Here is a 16684-nt window from a genome sequence, read left to right on the forward strand (position 1 = left end):
CGCCTCAGACAGCGGTCTCTTGGGCACTTCTCCGGCGGGTGCTTCTCCGATGTGGCTGCTCCTCCGGCAGGGCTTCCTCTTCTGGCGGGGCTACTCCGGTGCGCGCTCCTCGACAGGGCGCTCCTCTGGCGGATGCTTCTCAGATGCGGCAGGGTTTCCTCTTACGGCGGGGCTACTCCGGTGCGCGCTCCTCGACAGGGCGCTCCTCTGGCGGATGCTTCTCAGATGCGGCCAAAGAGGCTACTTCTCCGACGTGTGCTGTGTGGGCAGGGTGCTCCTCTGGCGTGCGCTCTGCGGCAGGGTGCTCCTCTGGCGGATGCTTCTCAGATGCGGCCAAAGAGGCTACTTCTCCGACGTGTGCTGTGTGGACAGGGTGCTCTTCTGGCGTGCGCTCTGCGGCAGGGTGCTCCTCTGGCGGATGCTTCTCAGATACGGCAGGGTGCTCCTCTGGCGTATGCTTCTCCGATTTGGCTGCTTCTCTGCAGCTCTGCGAAATTTGTATGGCTACTGTAAATTTTTACGTGCGGGGAAAATCGAGCACAAGGTTAACCCACCTGGTGGTTTTGGGGTTCTTATGCCCCAAAAAAAAATGTTCCACAGATTTAAAAAAATGAATTCGCGATCGGACTTAGGGCCCTATCTCAGGGGCTTTCCTGCATCTCCTGCCTGAGCTACACGTGGGATGTTACCAATTTTATTGGAATAGAGAGTGAGTGCATCTGCACTCAATGACGGCTTGATTTGAAAAGACCGAATCTAAAATAGCGTGGCGTAACTGGGGCCAACGGCGAAAATGTTTCACAGCTGAGTCGAGCTTTCCAAAGACTCCCTGCGCCTGCTGACCTTCGATGAATTACCATTCTCATTGGTATTACCCCGATAACATTGCACCAAAATTTCGGATATGCAACGAAGCTCGGCTTACAGATACTGAAGAGGAGCATACTTCTAGAATAAACTAAAACGGCCTATTCAGTCGCCACTACAATACATACTACGACGTAGCAATCCTGCTACACCTAAGTAATATATTTTAATGCAGATAACTACATAATCATTCCACAAGCCCATAAAGGTATGCCATATCGAAGTCCGAGTTCATTTGACCAAGTTATGGGCCTTTAAAGATGGAAAGAAGGCCCAGTTCAGTAAACCTTCGCAAAATTAAAATCAATGACATGAAAACGGTCATCTTTTGTACTACCTTTAAAGTTATATATTTTAATGCAGATAACAACATAATCATTCCACAAGCCCATAAAGGTATGCCATATCGAAGTCCGAGTTCATTTGACCAAGTTATGGGCTTTTAAAGATGGAAAGAAGGCCCATTTCATAAACCTTCGCAAAATTAAAGTCAATGACATAAAAACGGTCATATTTTTTACTACCTTGAAAGTTATACATTTTAGTGCAGATAACAACCTACTCATTCCGCAAGCCTATAAAGGTATGCCATATCGAAATCCGAGTTCATTTGGCCAAGATATGGGCTTTTAAAGATGGAAAGAAGGCCCATTTTAGTAAACCTTCGCAAAATTAAAATCAATGACATAAAAACGGTCATATTTCTTACTTCCTTTAAAATTAAATATCTTAATGCAGATAACATCAAAATCATTCCACAAGCCCCTAAAGGTATGCCATATCGAGATCCGAGTTCATTTAACCAAGTTATGGGCTTTTAAAGATGGAAAGAAGGCCCATTTCAGTAAATCTTCGCAAAATTAAAATCAATGACATAAAAACGGTCATATTTTTTACTACCTTTAAAGTTATATATTTTAATGCAGATAACAACAAAATCATTCCACAAGCCCATAAAGGTATGCCATATCGAAATCCGAGTACATTTGGCCAAGTTATGGGCTTTTAAAGATGGAAAGAAGGCCCATTTCAGTAAACCTTTGCAAAATTAAAATCAATGACATAAAAACGGTCATATTTTTTACTACCTTTAAAGTTATTTAAATACAGATTAAAACAAAATCATTTCACAAGCCCATAAAAGTATGCCATGTCGAGATCTGAGTTCAAACAAGGAAGAACGCTATAGTCGAGTACCTCGACTATCAGATACCCGTTACCCAAAGGGAAATCGAGATATGCAAGCAGCAAAGCGAAATTAAAATGCGCAACCTACCGGCGGTAGACAGATTTTAGCGTTATGGGCGTTAGAATGGGCGTGGCAAATTTATTTTTGGATCAATCGATAGGTATTGACGACACCAATACATTTCAGTTTCAGTTTCAGTTTTTTTATCTAGCATGCAAATTCTGGGCGTCACAGGTTTTCGCGGTTTGTGGGCGTTTAAGTGGGCGTGGCAGATAACAACAAAATCATTCCGTAAGCCCATAAAGGTATGCCATATCGAGATCCGAATTCATATGGCCAAGTTATGGACTTTTAAAGATGGAAAGAAGGCCCATTTCAGTAAACCCTCGCAAAATTAAAATCAATGACATAAAAACGGTGATATTTTTTACTACCTTTAAAGTTATATATTTTAATGCAGATAAAAACATAATCATTTCACAAGCCCATAAAAGTATGCCATTACGAGATCTGAGTTCAAAAAACTTTAAAGTTATATATTTTAAAACAGATAAAGACATAATCATTCCACAAGCCCATAAAGGTGTGCCATATCGAAGTCCGAGTTCATTTGACCAAGTTATGGGCTTTTAAAGATGGAAAGAAGGCCCATTTCTGTAAATCTTCGCAAAATAAAAATCAATGACATATAAACGATAATATTTTTTACTACCTTAAAAGTTATATATTTTAATGCAGATAACAACATAATCATTCCACAAGCCCATAAACGTATACCATATCGAAATCCGAGTTCATTTGACCAAGTTATGGGCTTTTAAAGATGGAAAGAAGGCCCGTTTCATTAAACCTTCGCAAAATTAAAATCAATGACATAAAAACGGTCATATATTTTACTACCTTTAAAGTTATATATTTTAATGCAGATAAAAACAAAATCATTCCATAAGCCTATAAAGGTATGCCATATCGAGATCCGAATTCATATGGCCAAGTTATGGGCTTTTTAAGATGGAAAGAAGGCCCATTTCATTAAAACTTTGAAAAATTAAAATGAATGACATAAAAACGGTCATATTTTTTACTACCTTTAAAGTTATATATTTTAATGCAGATAAAAACATTATCATTCCACAAGCCCATAAAAGTATGCCATATCGAAATCCGAGTTCGTTTGACCAAGTTATGGGCTTTTAGAGATGGAAAGAAGGCCCATTTCAGTAAACCTTCGCAAAATTAAAATCAATGTCATGAAAACGGTCATATTTTGTACTACCTTTAAAGTTATATATTTTAAAGCAGATAACAACATAATCATTCCACAAGCCGATAAAGGTATGCCATATCGAAATCCGAGTTCATTTGACCAAGTTATGGGCTTTTAAAGATGAAAATAAGGCCCATTTCAGTAAACCTTCGCAAAATTAAAATCAATGACATAAAAACGGTCATATTTTTTACTACCTTTTATGGTATATAATTTAATGCAGATAACAACATAATCATTCCACAAGCCCATAAAGGTATGCCATATCGAAATCCAAGTTCATTTGACTAAGTTATGGGCTTTTAAAGATGGAAAGAAGGCCCATTTCTGTAAACCTTCGCAAAATTGAAATCAATGACATAAAAACCGTCATATTTTTACTACCTTTAAAGTTATGTATTTCAATGCAGATAACAACAAAATCATTCCACAAGCCCATAAAGGTATGCCATATCGAAATCCGAGTTCATTTGGCCAAGTAATGGGCTTTTAAAGATGGAAAGAAGGCCCATTTCATTAAACCTTCGCAAAATTAAAATCAATGACATAAAAACGGTCATATTTTTGACTACCTTTAAAGTTATATATTTTAATGCAGATAAAAACATAATCATTCCACAAGCCCATAAAAGTATGCCATATCGAAAGCCGAGTTCGTTTGACCAAGTTATGGGCTTTTAGAGATGGAAAGAAGGCCCATTTCAGTAAACCTTCGCAAAATTAAAATCAATGTCATGAAAACGGTCATATTTTGTACTACCTTTAAAGTTATATATTTTAAAGCAGATAACAACATAATCATTCCACAAGCCCATAAAGGTATGCCATATCGAAATCCGAGTTCATTTGACCAAGTTATTGGCTTTTAAAGATGAAAATAAGGCCCATTTCAGTAAACCTTCGCAAAATTAAAATCAATGACATAAAAACGGTCATATTTTTTACTACCTTTTAAAATATATATTTTAATGCAGATAACAACATAATCATTCCACAAGCCCATAAAGGTATGCCATATCAAAATCCGAGTTCATTTGACCAAGTTATTGGCTTTTAAAGATGAAAATAAGGCCCATTTCAGTAAACCTTCGCAAAATTAAAATCAATGACATAAAAACGGTCATATTTTGTACTACCTTTTAAGGTATATATTTTAATGCAGATAACAACATGATCATTCCACAAGCCCATAAACGTATACCATATCGAAATCCGAGTTCATTTGACCAAGTTATTGGCTTTTAAAGATGGAAAGAAGGCCCGTTTCATTAAACCTTCGCAAAATTAAAATCAATGACATAAAAACGGTCATATATTTTACTACCTTTAAAGTTATATATTTTAATGCAGATAAAAACATAATCATTCCAAAAGCCCATAAAAGTATGCCATATCGAAAGCCGAGTTCGTTTGACCAAGTTATGGGCTTTTAGAGATGGAAAGAAGGCCCATTTCAGTAAACCTTCGCAAAATAAAAATCAATGACATAAAAACGGTAATATTTTTTACTACCTTAAAAGTTATATATTTTAATGCAGATAACAACATGATCATTCCACAAGCCCATTAACGTATACCATATCGAAATCCGAGTTCATTTGACCAAGTTATTGGCTTTTAAAGATGGAAAGAAGGCCCGTTTCATTAAACCTTCGCAAAATTAAAATCAATGACATAAAAACGGTCATATTTTGTACTACCTTTAAAGTTATATATTTTAATGCAGATAAAAACATAATCATTCCACAAGCCAATAAAAGTATGCCATATCGAAAGCCGAGTTCGTTTGACCAAGTTATGGGCTTTTAGAGATGGAAAGAAGGCCCATTTCAGTAAACCTTCGCAAAATAAAAATCAATGACATAAAAACGGTAACATTTTTTACTACCTTAAAAGTTATATATTTTAATGCAGATAACAACATGATCATTCCACAAGCCCATAAACGTATACCATATCGAAATCCGAGTTCATTTGACCAAGTTATTGGCTTTTAAAGATTGAAAGAAGGCCCGTTTCATTAAACCTTCGCAAAATTAAAATCAATGACATAAAAACGGTCATATGTTTTACTACCTTTTATGGTATATATTTTAATGCAGATAACAACATAATCATTCCACAAGCCCATAAAGGTATGCCATATCGAAATCCGAGTTCATTTGACTAAGTTATGGGCTTTTAAAGATGGAAAGAAGGCCCATTTCTGTAAACCTTCGCAAAATTGAAATCAATGACATAAAAACCGTCATATTTTTACTACCTTTAAAGTTATGTATTTTAATGCAGATAACAACAAAATCATTCCACAAGCCCATAAAGGTATGCCATATCGAAATCCGAGTTCATTTGGCCAAGTTATGGGCTTTTAAAGATGGAAAGAAGGCCCATTTCATTAAACCTTCGCAAAATTAAAATCAATGACATAAAAACGGTCATATTTTTTACTACCTTTAAAGTTATATATTTTAATGCAGATAAAAACATAATCATTCCACAAGCCCATAAAAGTATGCCATATCGAAAGCCGAGTTCGTTTGACCAAGTTATGGGCTTTTAGAGATGGAAAGAAGGCCCATTTCAGTAAACCTTCGCAAAATTAAAATCAATGTCATGAAAACGGTCATATTTTGTACTACCTTTAAAGTTATATATTTTAAAGCAGATAACAACATAATCATTCCACAAGCCCATAAAGGTATGCCATATCGAAATCCGAGTTCATTTGACCAAGTTATTGGCTTTTAAAGATGAAAATAAGGCCCATTTCAGTAAACCTTCGCAAAATTAAAATCAATGACATAAAAACGGTCATATTTTTTACTACCTTTAAAGTTATATATTTTAATGCAGATAAAAACATAATCATTCCACAAGCCCATAAAAGTATGCCATATCGAAAGCCGAGTTCGTTTGACCAAGTTATGGGCTTTTAAAGATGGAAAGAAGGCCCATTTTAGTAAACCTTCGCAAAATTAAAATCAATGACATAAAAACGGTCATATTTCTTACTTCCTTTAAAATTAAATATCTTAATGCAGATAACATCAAAATCATTCCACAAGCCCCTAAAGGTATGCCATATCGAGATCCGAGTTCATTTAACCAAGTTATGGGCTTTTAAAGATGGAAAGAAGGCCCATTTCAGTAAATCTTCGCAAAATTAAAATCAATGACATAAAAACGGTCATATTTTTTACTACCTTTAAAGTTATATATTTTAATGCAGATAACAACAAAATCATTCCACAAGCCCATAAAGGTATGCCATATCGAAATCCGAGTACATTTGGCCAAGTTATGGGCTTTTAAAGATGGAAAGAAGGCCCATTTCAGTAAACCTTTGCAAAATTAAAATCAATGACATAAAAACGGTCATATTTTTTACTACCTTTAAAGTTATTTAAATACAGATTAAAACAAAATCATTTCACAAGCCCATAAAAGTATGCCATGTCGAGATCTGAGTTCAAACAAGGAAGAACGCTATAGTCGAGTACCTCGACTATCAGATACCCGTTACCCAAAGGGAAATCGAGATATGCAAGCAGCAAAGCGAAATTAAAATGCGCAACCTACCGGCGGTAGACAGATTTTAGCGTTATGGGCGTTAGAATGGGCGTGGCAAATTTATTTTTGGATCAATCGATAGGTATTGACGACACCAATACATTTCAGTTTCAGTTTCAGTTTTTTTATCTAGCATGCAAATTCTGGGCGTCACAGGTTTTCGCGGTTTGTGGGCGTTTAAGTGGGCGTGGCAGATAACAACAAAATCATTCCGTAAGCCCATAAAGGTATGCCATATCGAGATCCGAATTCATATGGCCAAGTTATGGACTTTTAAAGATGGAAAGAAGGCCCATTTCAGTAAACCCTCGCAAAATTAAAATCAATGACATAAAAACGGTGATATTTTTTACTACCTTTAAAGTTATATATTTTAATGCAGATAAAAACATAATCATTTCACAAGCCCATAAAAGTATGCCATTACGAGATCTGAGTTCAAAAAACTTTAAAGTTATATATTTTAAAACAGATAAAGACATAATCATTCCACAAGCCCATAAAGGTGTGCCATATCGAAGTCCGAGTTCATTTGACCAAGTTATGGGCTTTTAAAGATGGAAAGAAGGCCCATTTCTGTAAATCTTCGCAAAATAAAAATCAATGACATATAAACGATAATATTTTTTACTACCTTAAAAGTTATATATTTTAATGCAGATAACAACATAATCATTCCACAAGCCCATAAACGTATACCATATCGAAATCCGAGTTCATTTGACCAAGTTATGGGCTTTTAAAGATGGAAAGAAGGCCCGTTTCATTAAACCTTCGCAAAATTAAAATCAATGACATAAAAACGGTCATATATTTTACTACCTTTAAAGTTATATATTTTAATGCAGATAAAAACAAAATCATTCCATAAGCCTATAAAGGTATGCCATATCGAGATCCGAATTCATATGGCCAAGTTATGGGCTTTTTAAGATGGAAAGAAGGCCCATTTCATTAAAACTTTGAAAAATTAAAATGAATGACATAAAAACGGTCATATTTTTTACTACCTTTAAAGTTATATATTTTAATGCAGATAAAAACATTATCATTCCACAAGCCCATAAAAGTATGCCATATCGAAATCCGAGTTCGTTTGACCAAGTTATGGGCTTTTAGAGATGGAAAGAAGGCCCATTTCAGTAAACCTTCGCAAAATTAAAATCAATGTCATGAAAACGGTCATATTTTGTACTACCTTTAAAGTTATATATTTTAAAGCAGATAACAACATAATCATTCCACAAGCCGATAAAGGTATGCCATATCGAAATCCGAGTTCATTTGACCAAGTTATGGGCTTTTAAAGATGAAAATAAGGCCCATTTCAGTAAACCTTCGCAAAATTAAAATCAATGACATAAAAACGGTCATATTTTTTACTACCTTTTATGGTATATAATTTAATGCAGATAACAACATAATCATTCCACAAGCCCATAAAGGTATGCCATATCGAAATCCAAGTTCATTTGACTAAGTTATGGGCTTTTAAAGATGGAAAGAAGGCCCATTTCTGTAAACCTTCGCAAAATTGAAATCAATGACATAAAAACCGTCATATTTTTACTACCTTTAAAGTTATGTATTTCAATGCAGATAACAACAAAATCATTCCACAAGCCCATAAAGGTATGCCATATCGAAATCCGAGTTCATTTGGCCAAGTAATGGGCTTTTAAAGATGGAAAGAAGGCCCATTTCATTAAACCTTCGCAAAATTAAAATCAATGACATAAAAACGGTCATATTTTTGACTACCTTTAAAGTTATATATTTTAATGCAGATAAAAACATAATCATTCCACAAGCCCATAAAAGTATGCCATATCGAAAGCCGAGTTCGTTTGACCAAGTTATGGGCTTTTAGAGATGGAAAGAAGGCCCATTTCAGTAAACCTTCGCAAAATTAAAATCAATGTCATGAAAACGGTCATATTTTGTACTACCTTTAAAGTTATATATTTTAAAGCAGATAACAACATAATCATTCCACAAGCCCATAAAGGTATGCCATATCGAAATCCGAGTTCATTTGACCAAGTTATTGGCTTTTAAAGATGAAAATAAGGCCCATTTCAGTAAACCTTCGCAAAATTAAAATCAATGACATAAAAACGGTCATATTTTTTACTACCTTTTAAAATATATATTTTAATGCAGATAACAACATAATCATTCCACAAGCCCATAAAGGTATGCCATATCAAAATCCGAGTTCATTTGACCAAGTTATTGGCTTTTAAAGATGAAAATAAGGCCCATTTCAGTAAACCTTCGCAAAATTAAAATCAATGACATAAAAACGGTCATATTTTGTACTACCTTTTAAGGTATATATTTTAATGCAGATAACAACATGATCATTCCACAAGCCCATAAACGTATACCATATCGAAATCCGAGTTCATTTGACCAAGTTATTGGCTTTTAAAGATGGAAAGAAGGCCCGTTTCATTAAACCTTCGCAAAATTAAAATCAATGACATAAAAACGGTCATATATTTTACTACCTTTAAAGTTATATATTTTAATGCAGATAAAAACATAATCATTCCAAAAGCCCATAAAAGTATGCCATATCGAAAGCCGAGTTCGTTTGACCAAGTTATGGGCTTTTAGAGATGGAAAGAAGGCCCATTTCAGTAAACCTTCGCAAAATAAAAATCAATGACATAAAAACGGTAATATTTTTTACTACCTTAAAAGTTATATATTTTAATGCAGATAACAACATGATCATTCCACAAGCCCATTAACGTATACCATATCGAAATCCGAGTTCATTTGACCAAGTTATTGGCTTTTAAAGATGGAAAGAAGGCCCGTTTCGTTAAACCTTCGCAAAATTAAAATCAATGACATAAAAACGGTCATATTTTGTACTACCTTTAAAGTTATATATTTTAATGCAGATAAAAACATAATCATTCCACAAGCCAATAAAAGTATGCCATATCGAAAGCCGAGTTCGTTTGACCAAGTTATGGGCTTTTAGAGATGGAAAGAAGGCCCATTTCAGTAAACCTTCGCAAAATAAAAATCAATGACATAAAAACGGTAACATTTTTTACTACCTTAAAAGTTATATATTTTAATGCAGATAACAACATGATCATTCCACAAGCCCATAAACGTATACCATATCGAAATCCGAGTTCATTTGACCAAGTTATTGGCTTTTAAAGATTGAAAGAAGGCCCGTTTCATTAAACCTTCGCAAAATTAAAATCAATGACATAAAAACGGTCATATGTTTTACTACCTTTTATGGTATATATTTTAATGCAGATAACAACATAATCATTCCACAAGCCCATAAAGGTATGCCATATCGAAATCCGAGTTCATTTGACTAAGTTATGGGCTTTTAAAGATGGAAAGAAGGCCCATTTCTGTAAACCTTCGCAAAATTGAAATCAATGACATAAAAACCGTCATATTTTTACTACCTTTAAAGTTATGTATTTTAATGCAGATAACAACAAAATCATTCCACAAGCCCATAAAGGTATGCCATATCGAAATCCGAGTTCATTTGGCCAAGTTATGGGCTTTTAAAGATGGAAAGAAGGCCCATTTCATTAAACCTTCGCAAAATTAAAATCAATGACATAAAAACGGTCATATTTTTTACTACCTTTAAAGTTATATATTTTAATGCAGATAAAAACATAATCATTCCACAAGCCCATAAAAGTATGCCATATCGAAAGCCGAGTTCGTTTGACCAAGTTATGGGCTTTTAGAGATGGAAAGAAGGCCCATTTCAGTAAACCTTCGCAAAATTAAAATCAATGTCATGAAAACGGTCATATTTTGTACTACCTTTAAAGTTATATATTTTAAAGCAGATAACAACATAATCATTCCACAAGCCCATAAAGGTATGCCATATCGAAATCCGAGTTCATTTGACCAAGTTATTGGCTTTTAAAGATGAAAATAAGGCCCATTTCAGTAAACCTTCGCAAAATTAAAATCAATGACATAAAAACGGTCATATTTTTTACTACCTTTTAAAATATATATTTTAATGCAGATAACAACATAATCATTCCACAAGCCCATAAAGGTATGCCATATCGAAATCCGAGTTCATTTGGCCAAGTTATGGGCCTTTAAAGATGGAAAGAAGGCAAAATTAAAATCAAGACATAAAAACGGTCATATTTTTGAATACATTTAAAGATATATATTTTAATGCAGATAACAACATAATCATTCCACAAGCCCATAAAGGTATGCCATATCGAAATCCGAGTTCATTTGACTAAGTTATGGGCTTTTAAAGATGGAAAGAAGGCCCGTTTCAATAAACCTTCGCAAAATTAAAATCAATGACATAAAAACGGTCATATATTTTACTACCTTTAAAAATATATATTTTAATGCAGATAACAACAAAATAATTCCATAAGCCTATAAAGGTATGCCATATCGAGATCCGAATTCATATGGCCAAGTTATGGGCTTTTAAAGATGGAAAGAAGGCCCATTTCCTTAAACCTTCGCAAAATTAAAATCAATGACATAAAAACGGTCATATTTTGTACTACCTTTAAAGTTATATATTTTAAAGCAGATAACAACATAATCATTCCACAAGCCCATAAAGGTATGCCATATCAAAATCCGAGTTCATTTGGCCAAGTTATGGGCCTTTAAAGATGGAAAGAAGGCAAAATTAAAATCAAGACATAAAAACGGTCATATTTTTGAATACATTTAAAGATATATATTTTAATGCAGATAACAACATAATCATTCCACAAGCCCATAAAGGTATGCCATGTCGAAATCCGAGTTCATTTGACTAAGTTATTGGCTTTTAAAGATGAGAATAAGGCCCATTTCAGTAAACCTTCGCAAAATTAAAATCAATGACATAAAAACGGTCATATTTTGTACTACCTTTTAAGGTATATATTTTAATGCAGATAACAACATAATCATTCCACAAGCCCATAAAGGTATGCCATATCGAAATCTGAGTTCATTTGGCCAAGTTATGGGCCTTTAAAGATGGAAAGAAGGCAAAATTAAAATCAAGACATAAAAACGGTCATATTTTTGAATACATTTAAAGATATATATTTTAATGCAGATAACAACATAATCATTCCACAAGCCCATAAAGGTATGCCATATCGAAATCCGAGTTCATTTGACTAAGTTATGGGCTTTTAAATATGGAAAGAAGTCCCATTTCTGTAAACCTTCACAAAATAAAAATCAATGACATAAAAACGGTAATATTTTTTACTACCTTAAAAGTTATATATTTTAATGCAGATAACAACATGATCATTCCACAAGCCCATAAACGTATACCATATCGAAATCCGAGTTCATTTGACCAAGTTATGGGCTTTTAAAGATGGAAAGAAGGCCCGTTTCATTAAACCTTCGCAAAATTAAAATCAATGACATAAAAACGGTCATATATTTTACTACCTTTAAAGTTATATATTTTAATGCAGATAAAAACAAAATCATTCCATAAGCCTATAAAGGTATGCCATATCGAGATCCGAATTCATATGGCCAAGTTATGGGCTTTTTAAGATGGAAAGAAGGCCCATTTCATTAAAACTTTGAAAAATTAAAATGAATGACATAAAAACGGTCATATTTTTTACTACCTTTAAAGTTATATATTTTAATGCAGATAAAAACATTATCATTCCACAAGCCCATAAAAGTATGCCATATCGAAATCCGAGTTCGTTTGACCAAGTTATGGGCTTTTAGAGATGGAAAGAAGGCCCATTTCAGTAAACCTTCGCAAAATTAAAATCAATGTCATGAAAACGGTCATATTTTGTACTACCTTTAAAGTTATATATTTTAAAGCAGATAACAACATAATCATTCCACAAGCCGATAAAGGTATGCCATATCGAAATCCGAGTTCATTTGACCAAGTTATGGGCTTTTAAAGATGAAAATAAGGCCCATTTCAGTAAACCTTCGCAAAATTAAAATCAATGACATAAAAACGGTCATATTTTTTACTACCTTTTATGGTATATAATTTAATGCAGATAACAACATAATCATTCCACAAGCCCATAAAGGTATGCCATATCGAAATCCGAGTTCATTTGACTAAGTTATGGGCTTTTAAAGATGGAAAGAAGGCCCATTTCTGTAAACCTTCGCAAAATTGAAATCAATGACATAAAAACCGTCATATTTTTACTACCTTTAAAGTTATGTATTTCAATGCAGATAACAACAAAATCATTCCACAAGCCCATAAAGGTATGCCATATCGAAATCCGAGTTCATTTGGCCAAGTAATGGGCTTTTAAAGATGGAAAGAAGGCCCATTTCATTAAACCTTCGCAAAATTAAAATCAATGACATAAAAACGGTCATATTTTTGACTACCTTTAAAGTTATATATTTTAATGCAGATAAAAACATAATCATTCCACAAGCCCATAAAAGTATGCCATATCGAAAGCCGAGTTCGTTTGACCAAGTTATGGGCTTTTAGAGATGGAAAGAAGGCCCATTTCAGTAAACCTTCGCAAAATTAAAATCAATGTCATGAAAACGGTCATATTTTGTACTACCTTTAAAGTTATATATTTTAAAGCAGATAACAACATAATCATTCCACAAGCCCATAAAGGTATGCCATATCGAAATCCGAGTTCATTTGACCAAGTTATTGGCTTTTAAAGATGAAAATAAGGCCCATTTCAGTAAACCTTCGCAAAATTAAAATCAATGACATAAAAACGGTCATATTTTTTACTACCTTTTAAAATATATATTTTAATGCAGATAACAACATAATCATTCCACAAGCCCATAAAGGTATGCCATATCAAAATCCGAGTTCATTTGACCAAGTTATTGGCTTTTAAAGATGAAAATAAGGCCCATTTCAGTAAACCTTCGCAAAATTAAAATCAATGACATAAAAACGGTCATATTTTGTACTACCTTTTAAGGTATATATTTTAATGCAGATAACAACATGATCATTCCACAAGCCCATAAACGTATACCATATCGAAATCCGAGTTCATTTGACCAAGTTATTGGCTTTTAAAGATGGAAAGAAGGCCCGTTTCATTAAACCTTCGCAAAATTAAAATCAATGACATAAAAACGGTCATATATTTTACTACCTTTAAAGTTATATATTTTAATGCAGATAAAAACATAATCATTCCAAAAGCCCATAAAAGTATGCCATATCGAAAGCCGAGTTCGTTTGACCAAGTTATGGGCTTTTAGAGATGGAAAGAAGGCCCATTTCAGTAAACCTTCGCAAAATAAAAATCAATGACATAAAAACGGTAATATTTTTTACTACCTTAAAAGTTATATATTTTAATGCAGATAACAACATGATCATTCCACAAGCCCATTAACGTATACCATATCGAAATCCGAGTTCATTTGACCAAGTTATTGGCTTTTAAAGATGGAAAGAAGGCCCGTTTCATTAAACCTTCGCAAAATTAAAATCAATGACATAAAAACGGTCATATTTTGTACTACCTTTAAAGTTATATATTTTATTGCAGATAAAAACATAATCATTCCACAAGCCCATAAAAGTATGCCATATCGAAAGCCGAGTTCGTTTGACCAAGTTATGGGCTTTTAGAGATGGAAAGAAGGCCCATTTCAGTAAACCTTCGCAAAATAAAAATCAATGACATAAAAACGGTAATATTTTGTACTACCTTAAAAGTTATATATTTTAATGCAGATAACAACATGATCATTCCACAAGCCCATAAACGTATACCATATCGAAATCCGAGTTCATTTGACCAAGTTATTGGCTTTTAAAGATTGAAAGAAGGCCCGTTTCATTAAACCTTCGCAAAATTAAAATCAATGACATAAAAACGGTCATATGTTTTACTACCTTTTATGGTATATATTTTAATGCAGATAACAACATAATCATTCCACAAGCCCATAAAGGTATGCCATATCGAAATCCGAGTTCATTTGACTAAGTTATGGGCTTTTAAAGATGGAAAGAAGGCCCATTTCTGTAAACCTTCGCAAAATTGAAATCAATGACATAAAAACCGTCATATTTTTACTACCTTTAAAGTTATTATTTTAATGCAGATAACAACAAAATCATTCCACAAGCCCATAAAGGTATGCCATATCGAAATCCGAGTTCATTTGGCCAAGTTATGGGCTTTTAAAGATGGAAAGAAGGCCCATTTCATTAAACCTTCGCAAAATTAAAATCAATGACATAAAAACGGTCATATTTTTTACTACCTTTAAAGTTATATATTTTAATGCAGATAAAAACATAATCATTCCACAAGCCCATAAAAGTATGCCATATCGAAAGCCGAGTTCGTTTGACCAAGTTATGGGCTTTTAGAGATGGAAAGAAGGCCCATTTCAGTAAACCTTCGCAAAATTAAAATCAATGTCATGAAAACGGTCATATTTTGTACTACCTTTAAAGTTATATATTTTAAAGCAGATAACAACATAATCATTCCACAAGCCCATAAAGGTATGCCATATCGAAATCCGAGTTCATTTGACCAAGTTATTGGCTTTTAAAGATGAAAATAAGGCCCATTTCAGTAAACCTTCGCAAAATTAAAATCAATGACATAAAAACGGTCATATTTTTTACTACCTTTTAAAATATATATTTTAATGCAGATAACAACATAATCATTCCACAAGCCCATAAAGGTATGCCATATCGAAATCCGAGTTCATTTGGCCAAGTTATGGGCCTTTAAAGATGGAAAGAAGGCAAAATTAAAATCAAGACATAAAAACGGTCATATTTTTGAATACATTTAAAGATATATATTTTAATGCAGATAACAACATAATCATTCCACAAGCCCATAAAGGTATGCCATATCGAAATCCGAGTTCATTTGACTAAGTTATGGGCTTTTAAAGATGGAAAGAAGGCCCGTTTCAATAAACCTTCGCAAAATTAAAATCAATGACATAAAAACGGTCATATATTTTACTACCTTTAAAAATATATATTTTAATGCAGATAACAACAAAATAATTCCATAAGCCTATAAAGGTATGCCATATCGAGATCCGAATTCATATGGCCAAGTTATGGGCTTTTAAAGATGGAAAGAAGGCCCATTTCCTTAAACCTTCGCAAAATTAAAATCAATGACATAAAAACGGTCATATTTTGTACTACCTTTAAAGTTATATATTTTAAAGCAGATAACAACATAATCATTCCACAAGCCCATAAAGGTATGCCATATCAAAATCCGAGTTCATTTGGCCAAGTTATGGGCCTTTAAAGATGGAAAGAAGGCAAAATTAAAATCAAGACATAAAAACGGTCATATTTTTGAATACATTTAAAGATATATATTTTAATGCAGATAACAACATAATCATTCCACAAGCCCATAAAGGTATGCCATGTCGAAATCCGAGTTCATTTGACTAAGTTATTGGCTTTTAAAGATGAGAATAAGGCCCATTTCAGTAAACCTTCGCAAAATTAAAATCAATGACATAAAAACGGTCATATTTTGTACTACCTTTTAAGGTATATATTTTAATGCAGATAACAACATAATCATTCCACAAGCCCATAAAGGTATGCCATATCGAAATCTGAGTTCATTTGGCCAAGTTATGGGCCTTTAAAGATGGAAAGAAGGCAAAATTAAAATCAAGACATAAAAACGGTCATATTTTTGAATACATTTAAAGATATATATTTTAATGCAGATAACAACATAATCATTCCACAAGCCCATAAAGGTATGCCATATCGAAAT

The sequence above is a fragment of the Drosophila suzukii genome, unplaced genomic scaffold (genome assembly GCF_043229965.1).
Source record: "Drosophila suzukii unplaced genomic scaffold, CBGP_Dsuzu_IsoJpt1.0 scf_8, whole genome shotgun sequence".
Classification (NCBI taxonomy): Eukaryota; Metazoa; Arthropoda; class Insecta; order Diptera; family Drosophilidae; genus Drosophila; species Drosophila suzukii.